Source organism: Engystomops pustulosus, chromosome 11, assembly GCF_040894005.1.
Source record: "Engystomops pustulosus chromosome 11, aEngPut4.maternal, whole genome shotgun sequence".
Taxonomy (NCBI): domain Eukaryota; kingdom Metazoa; phylum Chordata; class Amphibia; order Anura; family Leptodactylidae; genus Engystomops; species Engystomops pustulosus.
In genome coordinates this window covers 83,234,046-83,250,031 of record NC_092421.1, presented here as the reverse complement: position 1 = coordinate 83,250,031, position 15,986 = coordinate 83,234,046, and positions in this window count along the sequence as shown.

The following is a 15,986-nucleotide window of genomic DNA, read 5'->3' as shown; positions in this document are numbered from 1 at the left end:
ACATAAAGAACCTGTGGACAAGAAAGCAGCCGCCATCATTCCAACCCCTTTAACTATTTCTTTCTCAGGGTAGTCGGGGTGTGCGCAATACAGTGAAAGTCACTTCTATTGGTTCCTCTCCTGGGCAAAATTACAATATTCTCATCACATGGGGGAGGAACAGATTGCACCAGTGACAAACCCGCTCCAAGTACTGGGGCAAAAAAAGCTGCCGACAACACTGCAGCCTCTTACACTCATATTTATAAAGTTCTTTTTAACAATGGGGCACATTTACTAAGGGGCCGAATCGCTCTTTTTTGTCGGGTTTCCCGAAAATTACCGGTTTGCGCCGAATTGGGTTTGTGGCGCATCGGCGCTGGGTTGCATGCAACGGAAATCGGGTGTGTGGCTGTCTGAAAACCCGACGGATTCGGAAAAACTGCAGCATTTACAAAAAAAAAAAAATGTGTCACTCGACACGCGCTTACATGCACCAGGAATAGGATTGTGCACTCCGGCGGACCTGGTGGGCATCGGGCGCACGACCTTAGTGAATCGCCGGAAGACCCAAATACCGAGAACGCGCCGTTGGTTTTGCGACAGGACCGGGTAAGTAAATGAGCCCCATTAAAGGGCACCTACCACCCCGATTCTACCTATAAAGGTAGAAGGGGTGGTAGGTGGATGGATGGGACGTGAGGATAGCCCTTTTTTGGGCTAATCCTCACGTCCCGGGTATCTCTTACAAAACTTTATTACATGTATAATAATTTTTTTATGCGGCTACTGGGGCGTGGAGTAGCCGGACATGAGGCTACTAGTCGTGGCTACTCCATGCCCCAGAAGCCGCGTTACTCCGCCTACCAGGTAATCTTCGGCGCGCAGCTCCTGGTAGCACGCGCAGTAGTTCCGGCCCCAGAGCCGCGGCCGTGCAGCCGAAGGCCCGGATGAAGATTACCTGGTATGCAGAGTAACGAGGCTCCTGGGGGGGGGAGTAGCCGCGACTAGTAGCCTCATGTCCGGCTACTCCACGCCCCAGTAGCCGCATAAAAAAATTAGCATATATATGTAATAAAGTTTTGTAAAAGACACCCGGGACGGGAGGATTAGCCCAAAAAAGGGCTCTCCTCACGTCCCATCCATCCACCTACCACCCCTTCTACCTTTATAGGTAGAATCAGGGTGGTAGGTGCCCTTTAACTCAAAAAGTAACCAAAAAGTTCCAAAAAAATGTTCATTTCTGCAGCTTTAGTTCCCCCAAAACTCTTGTGGGTGATTCCTAATAGAAATGTATCAACATATTAACAATTAGGAGTGATCACCCCCTGACAGGGCAGGTACCCACATGGGGTGCTGTAGAGGGTAAGGAAAACCCTTTTTATTACTGGAAGCAAAAGTCTTCACTTCAAAAATTACACATTACCTCCAGGCACCGTGAAGAATACTTCTGAACAGTTTTAAAATGTAAAATTTCATCTTTCCATTAAAGATGAAATCATTTTCATCATTTTCTATAGAACGTCACATTTTTGAGTGGGATCATTGTCAATCTTAATGCGCAGCCTCCTTTTCCTGTACATTATAATATAGAAGGCAGAGACTCATTTGAGCAAGAATTTATTTATTTTTTTTTCCATATCTGTAACTTTTAGTCTCTGCAGTTACAGAACAATGTGGCCGGGACCTTGTACAAGCTGATACTTTATGTGCAGAGAGGAAGCTCCGAACGTTCTGTCACCTTTTCTCATTCTCTCTTCCTTATTGGTCGCAAAGATCTACTTTGTAGGGGAATAATTTGTGACAATTTAGGCACAAAATTAGGTGCAAATGAATCCGCACGCGACAATACAAAATCCATTTAATGAGGTAAAAAACATAAATCACCAGACAAAAAAAGCAACAAACCAGGCACAAAATAGGTGAACCTGAGACCCCCTATGATTGTTGCCCCCCTATATCTACTGTATATCCACGTGTCTCATATTTCTCATTCTATAAATCTATCATTTGTTTATTTGTCGATCTGATATCTAAATGTCAATCAATCAATCTTTCCATGAATCTCATATAATCTACCATTTATGTTTCAATTATCTCAAATAATATGTAAATATGTAAATAATGGGCCAGATGTATCCCTGTTCTGTGCTCAGGTCTCATTGTTGCGCCAGAATTATCCTGCCTCTTATTAATCACTTTACTTTAGGCGCAGTTTAGGCGCAATGTTAGATTCAGGCTCTTACATGTGATCCTCCTACAAGCTCCTCTCTGCTTCTCTCCTGCACCCCAGCATGAGAATGACCCCCACAGCAGCACCCAGGTGTGTGACACCCTGCACCCAGTGACCTCCTCAGCAGTGGCTTCTCCAGGAGGGGATCCCCCAGTGCTGGTCTCCTGCTGCACCCCTGTAATTCTGCACAGTATCCTCCTTACAGGTCATCCTGCAACACGGCGACACTTCTCTGTAGTGATTTGTCATTCGTGAATGAGCTGGCACTTAATCCTCCCCCTAATCAGCTCACCACACCCCCTTTAACCCAATACAATTGGGTTAAAAGTGGAGTGGTGTGATTAACTGACCTTAGGCTCCCTATTATGTATTTAAAAGGAAGCTGTTCAGAAGCCAGAAGAGCCGGCGCTGCTTAGTGAATGGAGCCTAATGAGCCAGGTCACTAAGAAGAGACGGAATTCCCATCACTACTTCCCTGTCCTGTCTGCAAAATCCTACACCACACTCCTCTTCTGTACGGCTCTGAACTACTGATTTTGCAGATTGTATATTAATAGAAGATCATGAACTGTAAACAGGCTGCACGTGGTGACTGTGGTGTCTGTAATGTCTGTAGCATCTGTAGTATCTGTAGTATCTGTAGTATGAGTAGTGTTATGTAGTGTCTGTAGTATCTGAAGTGTCTGTACTATCTGTAGTATCTGTAGTGTGTAGTGTCTTTAGTATCTGTAGTGTCTGTAGTGTCTATAGTGTGTGTAGTATCTGTAGTGTCTGTAATACCTGTAGTGTCTGTAGTATATGTAGTGTCTGTAGTATCTATAGTATCTGTAGTATATGTAGTGTCTGTAGTATCTATAGTATCTGTAGTATCTGTAGTGTCTGTAGTGTCTGTAGTATCTGCAGTGTCTGTAGTGTCTGCAGTGTCTGCAGTGTGTGTAGTATCTGTAGTGTCTGTAATACCTGTAGTGTTTGTAGTATATGTAGTGTATGTAGTATCTATAGTATCTGTAGTGTCTGTAGTATCTGTAGTGTGTAGTGTCTGTAGTATCTGTAATGTCTGTAGTGTCTGTAGTATCCGTAGTGTCTGTGGTGTCTGTGGTTTCTGTAGTGTCTGTAGTGTCTGTAGTATCTGTAGTGTCTGCAGTGTCTGTAGTGTCTGTAGTGTCTGAAGCAACTGTAGTGTCTGTAGTATCTGCAGTGTCTGTAGTGTCTGTAGTATCTGCAGTGTCTGCAGTGTCTGTAGTGTCTGCAGTGTCTGTAGTATCTGCAGTGTCTATAGTATCTGCAGTGTCTGTATTGACTGAAGTATCTGTAATGTCTGTAGTGTCTGCAGTGTCTGTAGTGTATGTAGTATCTGCAGTATCTGTAGTATCTGCAGTATCTGTAGTGTCTGTAGTATGTGTAGTATCTGCAGTGACTATAGTGTCTGTAGTATCTGTAGTTTCTGTGGTGTCTGCAGTGTCTGTGGTGTCTGTAGTATCTGTGGTATCTGCAGTGTCTGTAGTGTCTGTAGTATCTGTAGAGTGTGTAGTGTCTGTAGTATCCGGAGTGTCTGCAGTGTCTGTAGTGTCTGTGGTGTCTGTAGTATCTTTAGTGTCTGTAGTATCTGAAGTGTCTGCAGTGTCTGTTGTGTGTGTAGTATCTGTAGTGTCTGAAATACCTGTAGTGTCTGTAGTATATGTAGTGTCTGTAGTATCTATAGTATCTGCAGTGTCTGTAGTTTCTATAGTATCTGTAGTATCTGTAGTGTCTGTAGTATCTGTAGTTTCTGGAGTGTCTGTAGAGTCTATGGTGTCTGTAGTGTCTGTAGAATCTGCAGTGTCTGTAGTGTCTGTAGTATCTGCAGTTTCTGTAGTGTCTGTAGTGTCTGTAGTATCTTTAGTGTCTTTAGTGTCTGTAGTATCTTTAGTGTCTGTAGTATCTGTAGTATCTGTAGTGTCTGTAGTGTCTGTAATACCTGCAGTGTCTGTAGTATATGTAATGTCTGTAGTATCTATAGTATCTGTAATACCTGCAGTGTCTGTAGTATATGTAATGTCTGTAGTATCTATAGTATCTGTAGTGTCTGTAGTATCTATAGTATCTGTAGTGTCTGTAGTGTCTGTAGTGTCTGTAGTATCTTTAGTGTCTTTAGTGTCTGTAGTATCTGTAGTATCTGTAGTGTCTGTAGTGTCTGTAATACCTGCAGTGTCTGTAGTATATGTAATGTCTGTAGTATCTATAGTATCTGTAATACCTGCAGTGTCTGTAGTATATGTAATGTCTGTAGTATCTATAGTATCTGTAGTGTCTGTAGTATCTATAGTATCTGTAGTGTCTGTAGTGTCTGTAGAGTCTGTGGTATCTGTAATGTCTTTAGAATTTGCAGTGTCTGTAGTATCTGTAGTATCTGCAGTGTCTGTAGTATCTGTAGTGTCTGTAGTATCTGCAGTGTCTGCAATGTCTGTAGTGTCTGTAGTATCTGCAGTGTCTGCAGTATCTGTAATGTCTGTAGTGTCTGCAGTGTCTGAGTGTATGTAGTATCTGCAGTATCTGTAGTGTCTGCAGTATCTGTAGTGTCTGTAGTATGTGTAGTATCTGCAGTGACTATAGTGTCTGTAGTATCTATAGTTTCTGTGGTGTCTGCAGTGTCTGTGGTGTCTGTAGTATCTGTGGTATCTGCAGTGTCTGTAGTGTTTGTAGTACCTGTAGTGTGTGTAGTGTCTGCAGTATTTGTAGTGTCTGCAGTATCTATAGTGTCTGTAGTATGTGTAGTATCTGCAGTGACTATAGTGTCTGTAGTATCTGTAGTTTCTGGGGTGTCTGTGGTGTCTGTAGTATCTGTGGTATCTGCAGTGTCTGCAGGGTCTGCAGTGTCTGTAGTGTTTGTAGTATCTGTAGTGTGTGTAGTGTCTGTAGTATCTGGAGTGTCTGCAGTGTCTGTAGTGTCTGTGGTGTCTGTAGTATCTTTAGTGTCTGTAGTGTCTGTAGTATCTGCAGTGTCTATAGTGTCTGTAGTATCTAGTGTCTGCAGTGTCTGTGGTGTCTGTAGTATCTGTGGTATCTGCAGTGTCTGCAGTGTCTGTAGTGTCTGCAGTGTCTATAGTGTTTGTAGCGTCTGTCTCTGCTGAGCTCTGCTGCTGGGGATGAGCTGCTCTGCACAAGTGCTCAGTGTTACATCTCAGTTTAAGCCTCCTTCGGGCTAAAGTGTTTTTGCGCCTAAAGAAACAAGTCACTAATGATGAATATTAGTAGGCGCAGCAAAACATCTGGATTGGTAGCATAAATTTGGAAACCAGGGTTATTTTTGTTGCACGGCTAGTTTGGTGCCTAGTTGCAAAACTGGCACAAAAACAGTGCGACAATATGAAAAGGCACAAAACAACTGAAAAAACAAGTGATACATCTGGCCCAAGAAATGCTAAAGAAATAGATAAGATTGATGTAATAGTTATCCATAAGATACTTTAGATAAATCGATAGATAAAAGATAAGTTCTATAGATGGTGAGGATAGATATGGGATAGATAGGAGATAGATAGATAGAAAGATAGATATACACTACAGTGTCTGTAGTATCTGTAGTGTGTAGTGTCTGTAGTGTCTGTGGTGTCTGTAGTGTTTGTAGTATCTGCAGTGTCTGTAGTTTCTGTAGTGTCTGTAGTGTCGGTAGTGTTTGTAGTATCTGCAGTGTCTGTAGTTTCTGTAGTGTCTGTAGTGTCTGTAGTGTTTGTAGTATCTGCAGTGTCTGTAGTTTCTGTAGTGTCTGTAGTGTTTGTAGTATCTGTAGTGTCTGTAGTGTCTGTAGTGGCTGTAGTATCTGTAGTATCTGCAGTGTCTGTAGTGTTTGTAGTATCTGCAGTGTCTGTAGTGCCTTTAGTATCTGTAGTATCTGTAGTATCTCCAGTGCCTGTAGTGTTTGTAGTATCTGCAGTGTCTGTAGTGTTTGTAGTATCTGCAGTGTCTGTAGTGTCTGTAGTATCTGTAGTTTCTGTAGTGTCTGTAGTGCCTGTAGTTTCTGTAGTGTCTGTAGTATCTTTAGTGTCTGTAGTATCTGTAGTGTCTGTAGTGTGTAGTGTCTGTAGTATCTGTAGCATCTGTAGTGTCTGTAGTGTCTGCAGTGTCTGTAGTGTGTGTAGTATCTGTAGTGTCTGTAATACCTATAGTGTTTGTAGTATATGTAGTGTATGTAGTATCTATAGTATCTGTAGTATCTGTAGTGTCTGTAGTGTCTGTAGTATCTGTAGTGTGTAGTGTCTGTAGTATCTGTGGTGTCTGTAGTATCTGTGGTGTCTGTGGTGTCTGTAGTGTCTGTGGTTTCTGTAGTGTCTGTAGTGTCTGTAGTATCTGTAGTGTCTGTAGTGTTTGTAGTGTCTGAAGTGTCTGTAATGTCTATGGTGTCTGTAGTGTCTGTAGCATCTGTAGTGTCTGTAGTGTCTGTAGTGTCCGTAGTGTCTGTAGTGTCTGTAGTATCTGCAGTATCTGTAGTGTCTGCAGTGTCTGTAGTGTCTTTAGTGTCTGCAGTGTCTGTTGTGTCTGCAGTGTCTGCAGTATCTGTTATGTCTGTAGTGTCTGAGTGTATGTAGTATCTGCAGTGTCTGCAGTGTCTGCAGTATCTGTAGTGTCTGCAGTATCTGTAGTGTCTGCAGTATCTGTAGTGTCTGTAGTATCTGCAGTGTCTATAGTGTCTGTAGTATCTGTAGTATCTGTAGTGTCTGTGGTGTCTGTGGTGTCTGTAGTATCTGTAGTATCTGTAGTGTCTGTGGTGTCTGCAGTGTCTATAGTGTCTGTAGTATCTGTAGTGTCTGTGGTGTCTGCAGTGTCTGTGGTGTCTGTAGTATCTGTGGTATCTGCAGTGTCTGTAGTATCTGTAGTGTGTGTAGTGTCTGTAGTATCTGGAGTGTCTATAGTGTCTGTAGTATCTGTAGTGTCTGCAGTGTCTGTGGTGTCTGTAGTATCTGTGGTATCTGCAGTGTCTGCAGTGTCTGCTGTATCTGTAGTATCTGCAGTGTCTGCAGTGTCTGTAGTGTTTGTAGTATCTCTAGTGTCTGCAGTGTGTGTAGTGTCTGTAGTGTCTGTAGTATCTGCAGTGTCTGGAGTGACTGTAGTATCTGTAGTGTGTGTGGTGTCTCTGGTGTCTGTAGTATGTGTAGTATCTGCAGTTTCTTTAGTACCTGCAGTGTCTGTATTATCTGTAGTGTCTGTAGTATCTGGAGTGTCTATAGTGTCTATAGTGTCTGTCGTGTCTGTAGTGTATGTAGTGTCTGTAGTGTCTGTAGTATCTGCAGTGTCTGTAGTGTCTGGAGTGACTGTAGTATCTGTAGTGTGTGTGGTGTCTCTGGTGTTTGTAATATGTGTAGTATCTGCAGTGTCTGTAGTGTCTGGAGTGACTGTAGTATCTGTAGTGTGTGTGGTGTCTCTGGTGTCTGTAGTATGTGTAGAATCTGCTGTGTCTTTAGTACCTGTAGTGTCTGTAGTATCTGTAGTGTGTAGTGTCTGTAGTATCTGTAGTATCTGCAGTGTCTATACTGTCTGCAGTGTCTGTAGTGCCTGTATTATCGGTAGTGTTTGTAGTGTCTGTAGTATCTGTAGTATCTGCAGTTTCTGTAGTGTATGTAGTGTCTGTAGTATCTGTAGTATCTGCAGTGTCTGTAGTGTCTGTAGTGCCTGTGGTGTCTGTAGTGTGTGTAGTGTCTGTGGTGTCTGTGGTGTCTGTGGTGTCTGTGGTGTCTGTAGTGTCTGTAGTGTCTGTAGTGTCTGTAGTATCTGTAGTTTCTGCAGTGTAATACCTGTAGTGTCTGTAGTATCGGTGGTGTCTGTAGTGTTTGTAGTGTCTGTAGTGTCTGCAGTGTCTATAGTGTTTGTAGCGTCTGTCTCTGCTGAGCTCTGCTGCTGGGGATGAGCTGCTCTGCACAAGTGCTCAGTGTTACATCTCAGTTTAAGCCACCTTCGGGCTAAAGTGTTTTTGCGCCTAAAGAAACAAGTCACTAATGATGAATATTAGTAGGCGCAGCAAAACATCTGGATTGGTAGCATAAATTTGGAAACCAGGGTTATTTTTGTTGCACGGCTAGTTTGGTGTTTAGTTGCAAAACTGGCACAAAAACAGTGCGACAATATGAAAATGTTAAAGAAATAGATGAGATTGATGTAATAGTTATCCATTAGATACTTTAGATAAATCGATACATATAAGATAAGTTCAATAGATGGTGATGATAGATATGGATAGATAGGAGATAGATAGATAGATAGATAGGAGATAGATAGATAGATAGATAGATAGATAGATAGGAGATAGATAGATAGATAGATAGATAGATAGATAGATAGATAGATATGAGATAAATAGATAGGAGCTAGATAGATAGATATGAGATAAATAGGAGATAGATAGATAGATAGGAGATAGATAGATAGATAGATAGATAGGAGATAGATAGATGATAGATAGATAGATAGATAGATAGATAGATAGATAGATAGATAGGTGATAGGAGATAGATAGATAGATAGATAGGAGATAGATAGATAGATAGGAGATAGGTGATAGGAGATAGATAGATAGAAGATAGGAGATAGCTAGCTAGATAGATAGATAGATAGATAGATAGATAGATAGATAGGAGATAGATAGATAGATAGATAGATAGATAGATAGATAGATAGATAGATAGATAGGAGATAGATAGGAGATAGATAGATAGATAGATAGATAGATAGGAGATTGATAGGAGATAGATGGATAGATAGGAGATAAATAGGAGATAGATAGATAGATAGATAGGAGATAGATAGATAGATAGATAGATAGATAGATAGATAGATAGGAGATAGATAGATAGATAGGAGATAGATAGATAGATAGATAGATAGATAGATAGATAGATAGATAGATAGATAGGGGATAGGTGATAGGAGATAGATAGATAGATAGATAGATAGATAGGAGATAGATAGATAGATATATAGATAGGAGATAGGTGATAGGAGATAGATAGATATATAGATAGATAGATAGATAGATAGATAGATAGATAGATAGATAGATAGAAGATAGGAGATAGATAGATAGATAGAAAATAGGAGATAGATAGATAGATAGATAGGAGATAGATAGATAGATAGATAGATAGATGATAGATAGATAGATAGATAGATAGATAGGAGATAGATAGGAGATAGATAGATAGATAGATAGGAGATAGATAGATAGATAGATAGATAGATAGATAGATAGATAGATAGATAGATAGGAGATAGATAGGAGATAGATAGATAGATAGATAGATAGATAGATAGATAGGAGATAGATGATAGGAGATAGAGGTGATGGAAAGATACTATAGATATTATAGATAGAAAATTCCATTGAAGCCTCTTTTCAGCCGCTCTTCCCCCTTCCACCAGCAGATGTCACTATTGCCCTTCTCAATCTCTGATTTCCCTCTTTCTATCCTTTTGCTGCTGTAGATTTTTTTTCTCTTTATAAAACTTGGCCAGAAAAAAGTGTGAGAAGAAAAAAACAAGGAAACCTTGGACCGAATTTACCTGCGAAAAGCAAACGAATGGCCCTGCCAACTTCTTCTTTTGGCTCGGTTCTCGGCCGTTTTATCTAAATCATTACTGAAGCCAAAACGGTCATTTTATTTATTTATTTTACACGTCCTTAAAATGACTTTGTGGTGTAACCTATTTTTTTTTCCCCAAAAAAACCCCCTAAAACTCTATTTATAGGCTGTAATGTCTCTTCTATGGGCGAGCGGCTTCCATGGTTTTGAAGGAAATATTGATAAATGTATTATTTTATTTCTTGAAAGACAAACGATTTTTCTTCAAAAACGCTCGGCGCCGGCACATCAGGGCGAAGCTGCGGAGGAGATTAAAACCTTATTAAATAATATATAGAAATCTATGTATACTATTGTGTTTGGAGGGTATAAATAAACGGATCGATTTGGAAGTTCATAAAGCGAGCGCAGCGCGGGGATCGGCGCGGCTTCATTTTTTATTTAATATAGATTTTCTTATTTATATATTTTTTTTTAAAGCTATGGAATAAAAACAAAATGTATTTATTAAATCTTGTAAATCTCCTATAGATGATGTGCATCTTACAATCACTTCATATTGAGGGCCAATAGTTTAGTTCAGCAGAAAGATGTTCTGACTTTTACCAACCCTTTTATGTTTCGGTCTCTGTACTAATTACTGTATATACTTGAGTATAAGCCGACCTGCGTATAAACCGAGTATATAACACAAAAAACCGAGAAAACCTATTGACTCAAGTATAAGCCTATGGTGGGAAATGCACTGGTCACAGCCTTCCCCGCAGCCCCCCAATATATAGCCAGCAATCACATGCCCCCGGTATGTAGCCAGCAGCCCCGTTGTGGTGTGTGTGATGCAGCAAGAACCCGAACACGGAGCCTGAGCTTTGGAAGATAGAAGAGGACCTGTGGGGGGCATCGGAAAGGTGAGTATGGAGGTTTTTTTCATAGACTCAAATATAAGCCGAGATAGGGTTTTTATTCGAGTATATACAGTAATATATTTTCATAAAGGGTTAAAAATTTCCTGTTGGCAATGAACAATAAAATTTGGACTTTTTGAATCTGGCAGCTTAGGAGCTTACTGCCTACTGTCCTAAGTATATAGCTTAGGGTCCTGAGCTCCCTCTAGTGGTGGCTCAGGGAAGATGGGATTTTATATTTTATTTTTGCAGGTAGTTTAAAATACTTTATTTAAAAAAAAAAAATAAGAGAAAGGTAAAAAATAAATATTAAAAAAATAATAAGGAAAGCATTTTTATTTTCAGATACGCAAACCTCTATACTTGCATGCAATTTTTTTTGGTTGTAATTATATAATTATAAAAATCACATGGAAAATCTAGTGTCTGCGCGACAAGATTAGTAATTCCTAACCCATTTCCAATAAAGGAACTGTAAAAAAAAAAGTTGAGACAAATGTAAAAACATTTTTAAATGTAAGAAAATAGACTTAAAGGGAACCTGTCACCAGGAGAGCCATTTTTAGCACTCCCCCAGTCCCCACAGAGCATAGTACATACACTGCCAAAGTGTTTTTGTATAAAAAATAGTTTTACAGAAAAAAAGATATGTTATATTGTACCTTTCATTAGCATCTGCTGGGTGACTAGGCAGTTGCCAATTGGGAGGGGCTGGAAAGGAGTAGTTCCCCCCCACCCTTGGGAAACATGTGTCCTTTTCAAATATATGAATAACTCCCCACACTCGGGATTGGCTGTAGAGGAGCAGGGGGCGTCGCTAAGCCAAGTGATGGGTGTTTTCATACATTTGAAAAGGTCACATGGAGGAGCTGTTTCCCAAGGGTGGGGGGGGGACTGCTCATTTCCAGCCCCTCCCAGTGGACGAATGCCTAGTCACACAGCAGATGCTAATGAAAGGTACAATATAACAGATCTTTTTTTCTGTAAAACCAATTTTTAATACAAAAACACTTTGGCAGTGTATGTACTATGCTCTGTGGGGACTGGGGGAGTGCTAAAAATGGCTCTCCTGGTGACAGGTTCCCTTTAATTTATATCCCCATAATAGTAATAGTCTGCGCTATACTGTGATAACAGTATTTTGAGTATTTGAGCCTCTGTAGCTTTGCAGTTGTTTCCAAAAAAAAAAAAAAACAACACAAAAACTAAAAGTGGCACAAACCGCACTTCACATCCTAAAAAGGAAGATCCCTGCACAATTCCAGTAAATTCCTTGGAGACAGAAATAAACTAAAATGCACCAATATTTGGAAATCATCCAAAATAGCTCTTGCTAAATTATTTTTCTGATTTTACTGTTTTTAATCCATAGTAATAATAACAATAATTATAATAATAATTATGATTAAAAATATATTAAAAATAGCCAAATAAATAAATTGAAAGGGCTGTTCTGGACGACCTGTCCATGGGTTATGAATGGTAACACTTCTATGGAGCCAAATAATCAGCTACACACAACCTGTGGAAATGAGCTGCTTCATTGTTAGACCTTTAACATAAACAAAGAAAATAAACTAAAGAATAAATAAAAGAAAATTAAATATTATAATCGTCCCCCAAAAGACAAGAAATCCAATATATAATGACATCGAACATATAAAATATTATGGCTGTGATGAGGAATAATAGGGGGAAATCAAAAGCTACACAGTTAAGCTGCAATCTGCTGGTCCTCCCCTTCATAGGGCACATGGGAAAATATTACATTTATTTATAATACATGTGCTCCCCGACTTGTAAGTTCTCAAATCTCAATCGCCTAGTGATGTTTATACAATAAAGATCATTTTAACCCCTTATTTTGCAATGTTGCTCAGTGTTATTGCTGTTTTAGCTCCCATCACTCAGTGATGGTCAGTGTAGGATTCCAGAGTGTGAGTGGGGACTCTCTGAGCAGACACTTCATGATCCCTCTGTGCTGTGAGTGGGGACTCTCTGAGCAGACACTTCATGATCCCTCTGTGCTGTGAGTGGGGACTCTCTGAGCAGACACTTCATGATCCCTCTGTGCTGTGAGCGGGGACTCTCTGAGCAGACACTTTATGATCCCTCTGTGCTGTGAGCGGGGACTCTCTGAGCAGACACTTCATGATCCCTCTGTGCTGTGAGCGGGGACTCTCTGAGCAGACACTTCATGATCCCTCTGTGCTGTGAGCGGGGACTCTCTGAGCAGACACTTCATGATCCCTCTGTGCTGTGAGTGGGGACTCTCTGAGCAGACACTTCATGATCCCTCTGTGCTGTGAGCAGGGACTCTCTGAGCAGACACTTCATGATCCCTCTGTGCTGTGAGCGGGGACTCTCTGAGTAGACACTTCATGATCCCTCTGTGCTGTGAGCGGGGACTCTCTGAGCAGACACTTCATGATCCCTCTGTGCTGTGAGTGGGGACTCTCTGAGCAGACACTTCATGATCCCTCTGTGCTGTGAGTGGGGACTCTCTGAGCAGACACTTCATGATCCCTCTGTGCTGTGAGTGGGGACTCTCTGAGCAGACACTTCATGATCCCTCTGTGCTGTGAGCAGGGACTCTCTGAGCAGACACTTCATGATCCCTCTGTGCTGTGAGTGGGGACTCTCTGAGCAGACACTTCATGATCCCTCTGTGCTGTGAGTGGGGACTCTCTGAGCAGACACTTCATGATCCCTCTGTGCTGTGAGTGGGGACTCTCTGAGCAGACACTTCATGATCCCTCTGTGCTGTGAGCGGGGACTCTCTGAGCAGACACTTCATGATCCCTCTGTGCTGTGAGTGGGGACTCTCTGAGCAGACACTTCATGATTCCTCTGTGCTGTGAGTGGGGAGTCTCTGAGCAGACACTTCATGATCTCTCTGTGCTGTGAGTGGGGACTCTCTGAGCAGACACTTCATGATCCCTCTGTGCTGTGAGCGGGGACTCTCTGAGCAGACACTTCATGATTCCTCTGTGCTGTGAGTGGGGACTCTCTGAGCAGACACTTCATGATCCCTCTGTGCTGTGAGTGGGGACTCTCTGAGCAGACACTTCATGATCCCTCTGTGCTGTAAGATGCTTTGTGCTGACAATGTGCTTAGATTATCAGGGTCCAGGGTTTATCTACACTTTTATTTCGCTTCTAAATATTCTACTTGTATCTGACACATAGAAAGAGAGATGAGACACATCAGAGATGATGAGATCCTTGAGATACATATTATACACCATGACATTCTTAGCTCTGCTACATCTCAGCTACATACAAGAGAGAAGAGCTCAGCTCCACAGCTCCACTGTTAATAACAGTGAATTAGAGAATGTGTTCCTTTGTTATACTGAGTTCAAATAGAAACTTGTCTTTGTGGGAAAACCCCTGTAAGGACACCTAAACTTACAGATGCCCCCTGTGACCTCTGGTGACCTCTTTGCCCCGTGACCTCTGGTGACCTCTCTGGATGTTACTATAGTCCCAGACTGCAATGATCAGCTGTAAGGTGTCTGTAATGAAGCTTTATTGATGATCCTTGGTCCCATTACAGCAAAAATTTTAGAAAATCCAATTGTCACTGGGACAAAATTTTTTTTATATATATATAATTTATAAAAAAATATAAGATATATTATAAAATATACCTGTTTTGATTTACATACAAATTCAACTTAAGTACAATCCTAAAGAACTTATGTAGTATGTAACCCAGTGACTGCCTGTATATATATATATATATTTATGTTATATAATTTATGTTTTTTTTAAATAAATAATAGTTATTCTTATTCAATTTTTTATCATGAGAAACCCAAAAATCCAGTAACCACAACATTAACTCCACTGGCAATGTTATGTGTATATAGAATACTGAGCCGATGAAAGAATCAGGAAACTACATAAACCTGGAGTCTTCCCTGGATCCTGAAGTTGGGAAGATGCTCGTTCACTGCTTTGTTCTACCCAAATATTGGGGATATTTTCTATTCCCATCACAGCACCAGGGGATTTATTTGGATTTGCTTCAGTTTGGATCAGATACTGAGTGATTGGTTTTATGCTGCAGATTGTTTGTCAGAGTCCGAATCACCATTATATCTATGACTAAGGACCTAATGGTCTGAAACGCGTAAGATGTAATCTGTGTACAGCACCTTTACTTTGTACCTGCCGTCATGTGTATTGTCCTCATCTTGGATCAATAAAACTACTGAAGAATTTTAAACGGACCCAGTGAGTGCCGATCTACCTTCTTTTGTTTTTCTTCCTATTGCCTGCTACAAGAGTGGAGACTCTCTTTGGATTGAGCACCTGGTGGTGAGCGAGCCTGAAATTTTCCTCTGTTCCCGTTGTTGCAGATTGTTTCCCACTAGTGAAGACCAATCAGAACCGGACAGTTTGGACATGTGACACTAAGGTACTGTTTTAGTTCTCTTGTTACCCAAGTCTGAAGTGGGTAGTAAAAAAGTATCCAATACCAGGTCATTTCTCATTTTTGGCAGTAACAAGGGGACAAAGGTTTTACTTAGTAAAACTGAAGCTGAAAAGGACTTGGGGATATTGGTGGATGGTAAACTTAATTTTAGTGACCAGAGCCAGGCGGCTGCTGCTAAAGTAAATAAAATAATGGGATGTATCAAGAGAGGAATAGATTCTCATGATAAAGACATAGTTTTGCCCTTATACAAATCCCTGGTCAGACCACACATGGAATATTGTGTACAGTTTTGGGCACCAGTGTATAAAAAGGATATAGTAGAGCTGGAACGGGTGCAGAGGAGAGCAACCAGGATTATTAGGGGAATGGGGGAACTAGAATACACTGACAGATTACAAAATTTGGGATTATTCAGTTTAGAAAAAAGCCGACTGAGGGGAGACCTCATTACAATGTACAAATACCTGAACGGACAGTACAAGGATCTCTCCAAAGATCTTTTTATACCTCGGCCTGTGACCAGGACAAGGGGGCATCCTCTACACCTAGAGGAGAGGCGATTCTACCATCACCATAGACAGGGGACATCCTCTACACCTAGAGGAGAGGAGGTTCTACCATCACCATAGACAGGGGCATCCTCTACGCCTAGAGGAGAGGCGATTTTACCATCACCATAGACAGGGGGCATCCTCTACTCCTAGAGGAGAGGTGGTCCTACCATCACCATAGACAGGGGGCATCCTCTACACCTAGAGGAGAGGAGGATCTACCATCACCATAGACAGGGGCATCCTCTACACCTAGAGGAGAGGAGGTTCTACCATCACCATAGACAGGGGGCATCCTCTACACCTAGAGGAGAGGAGGAG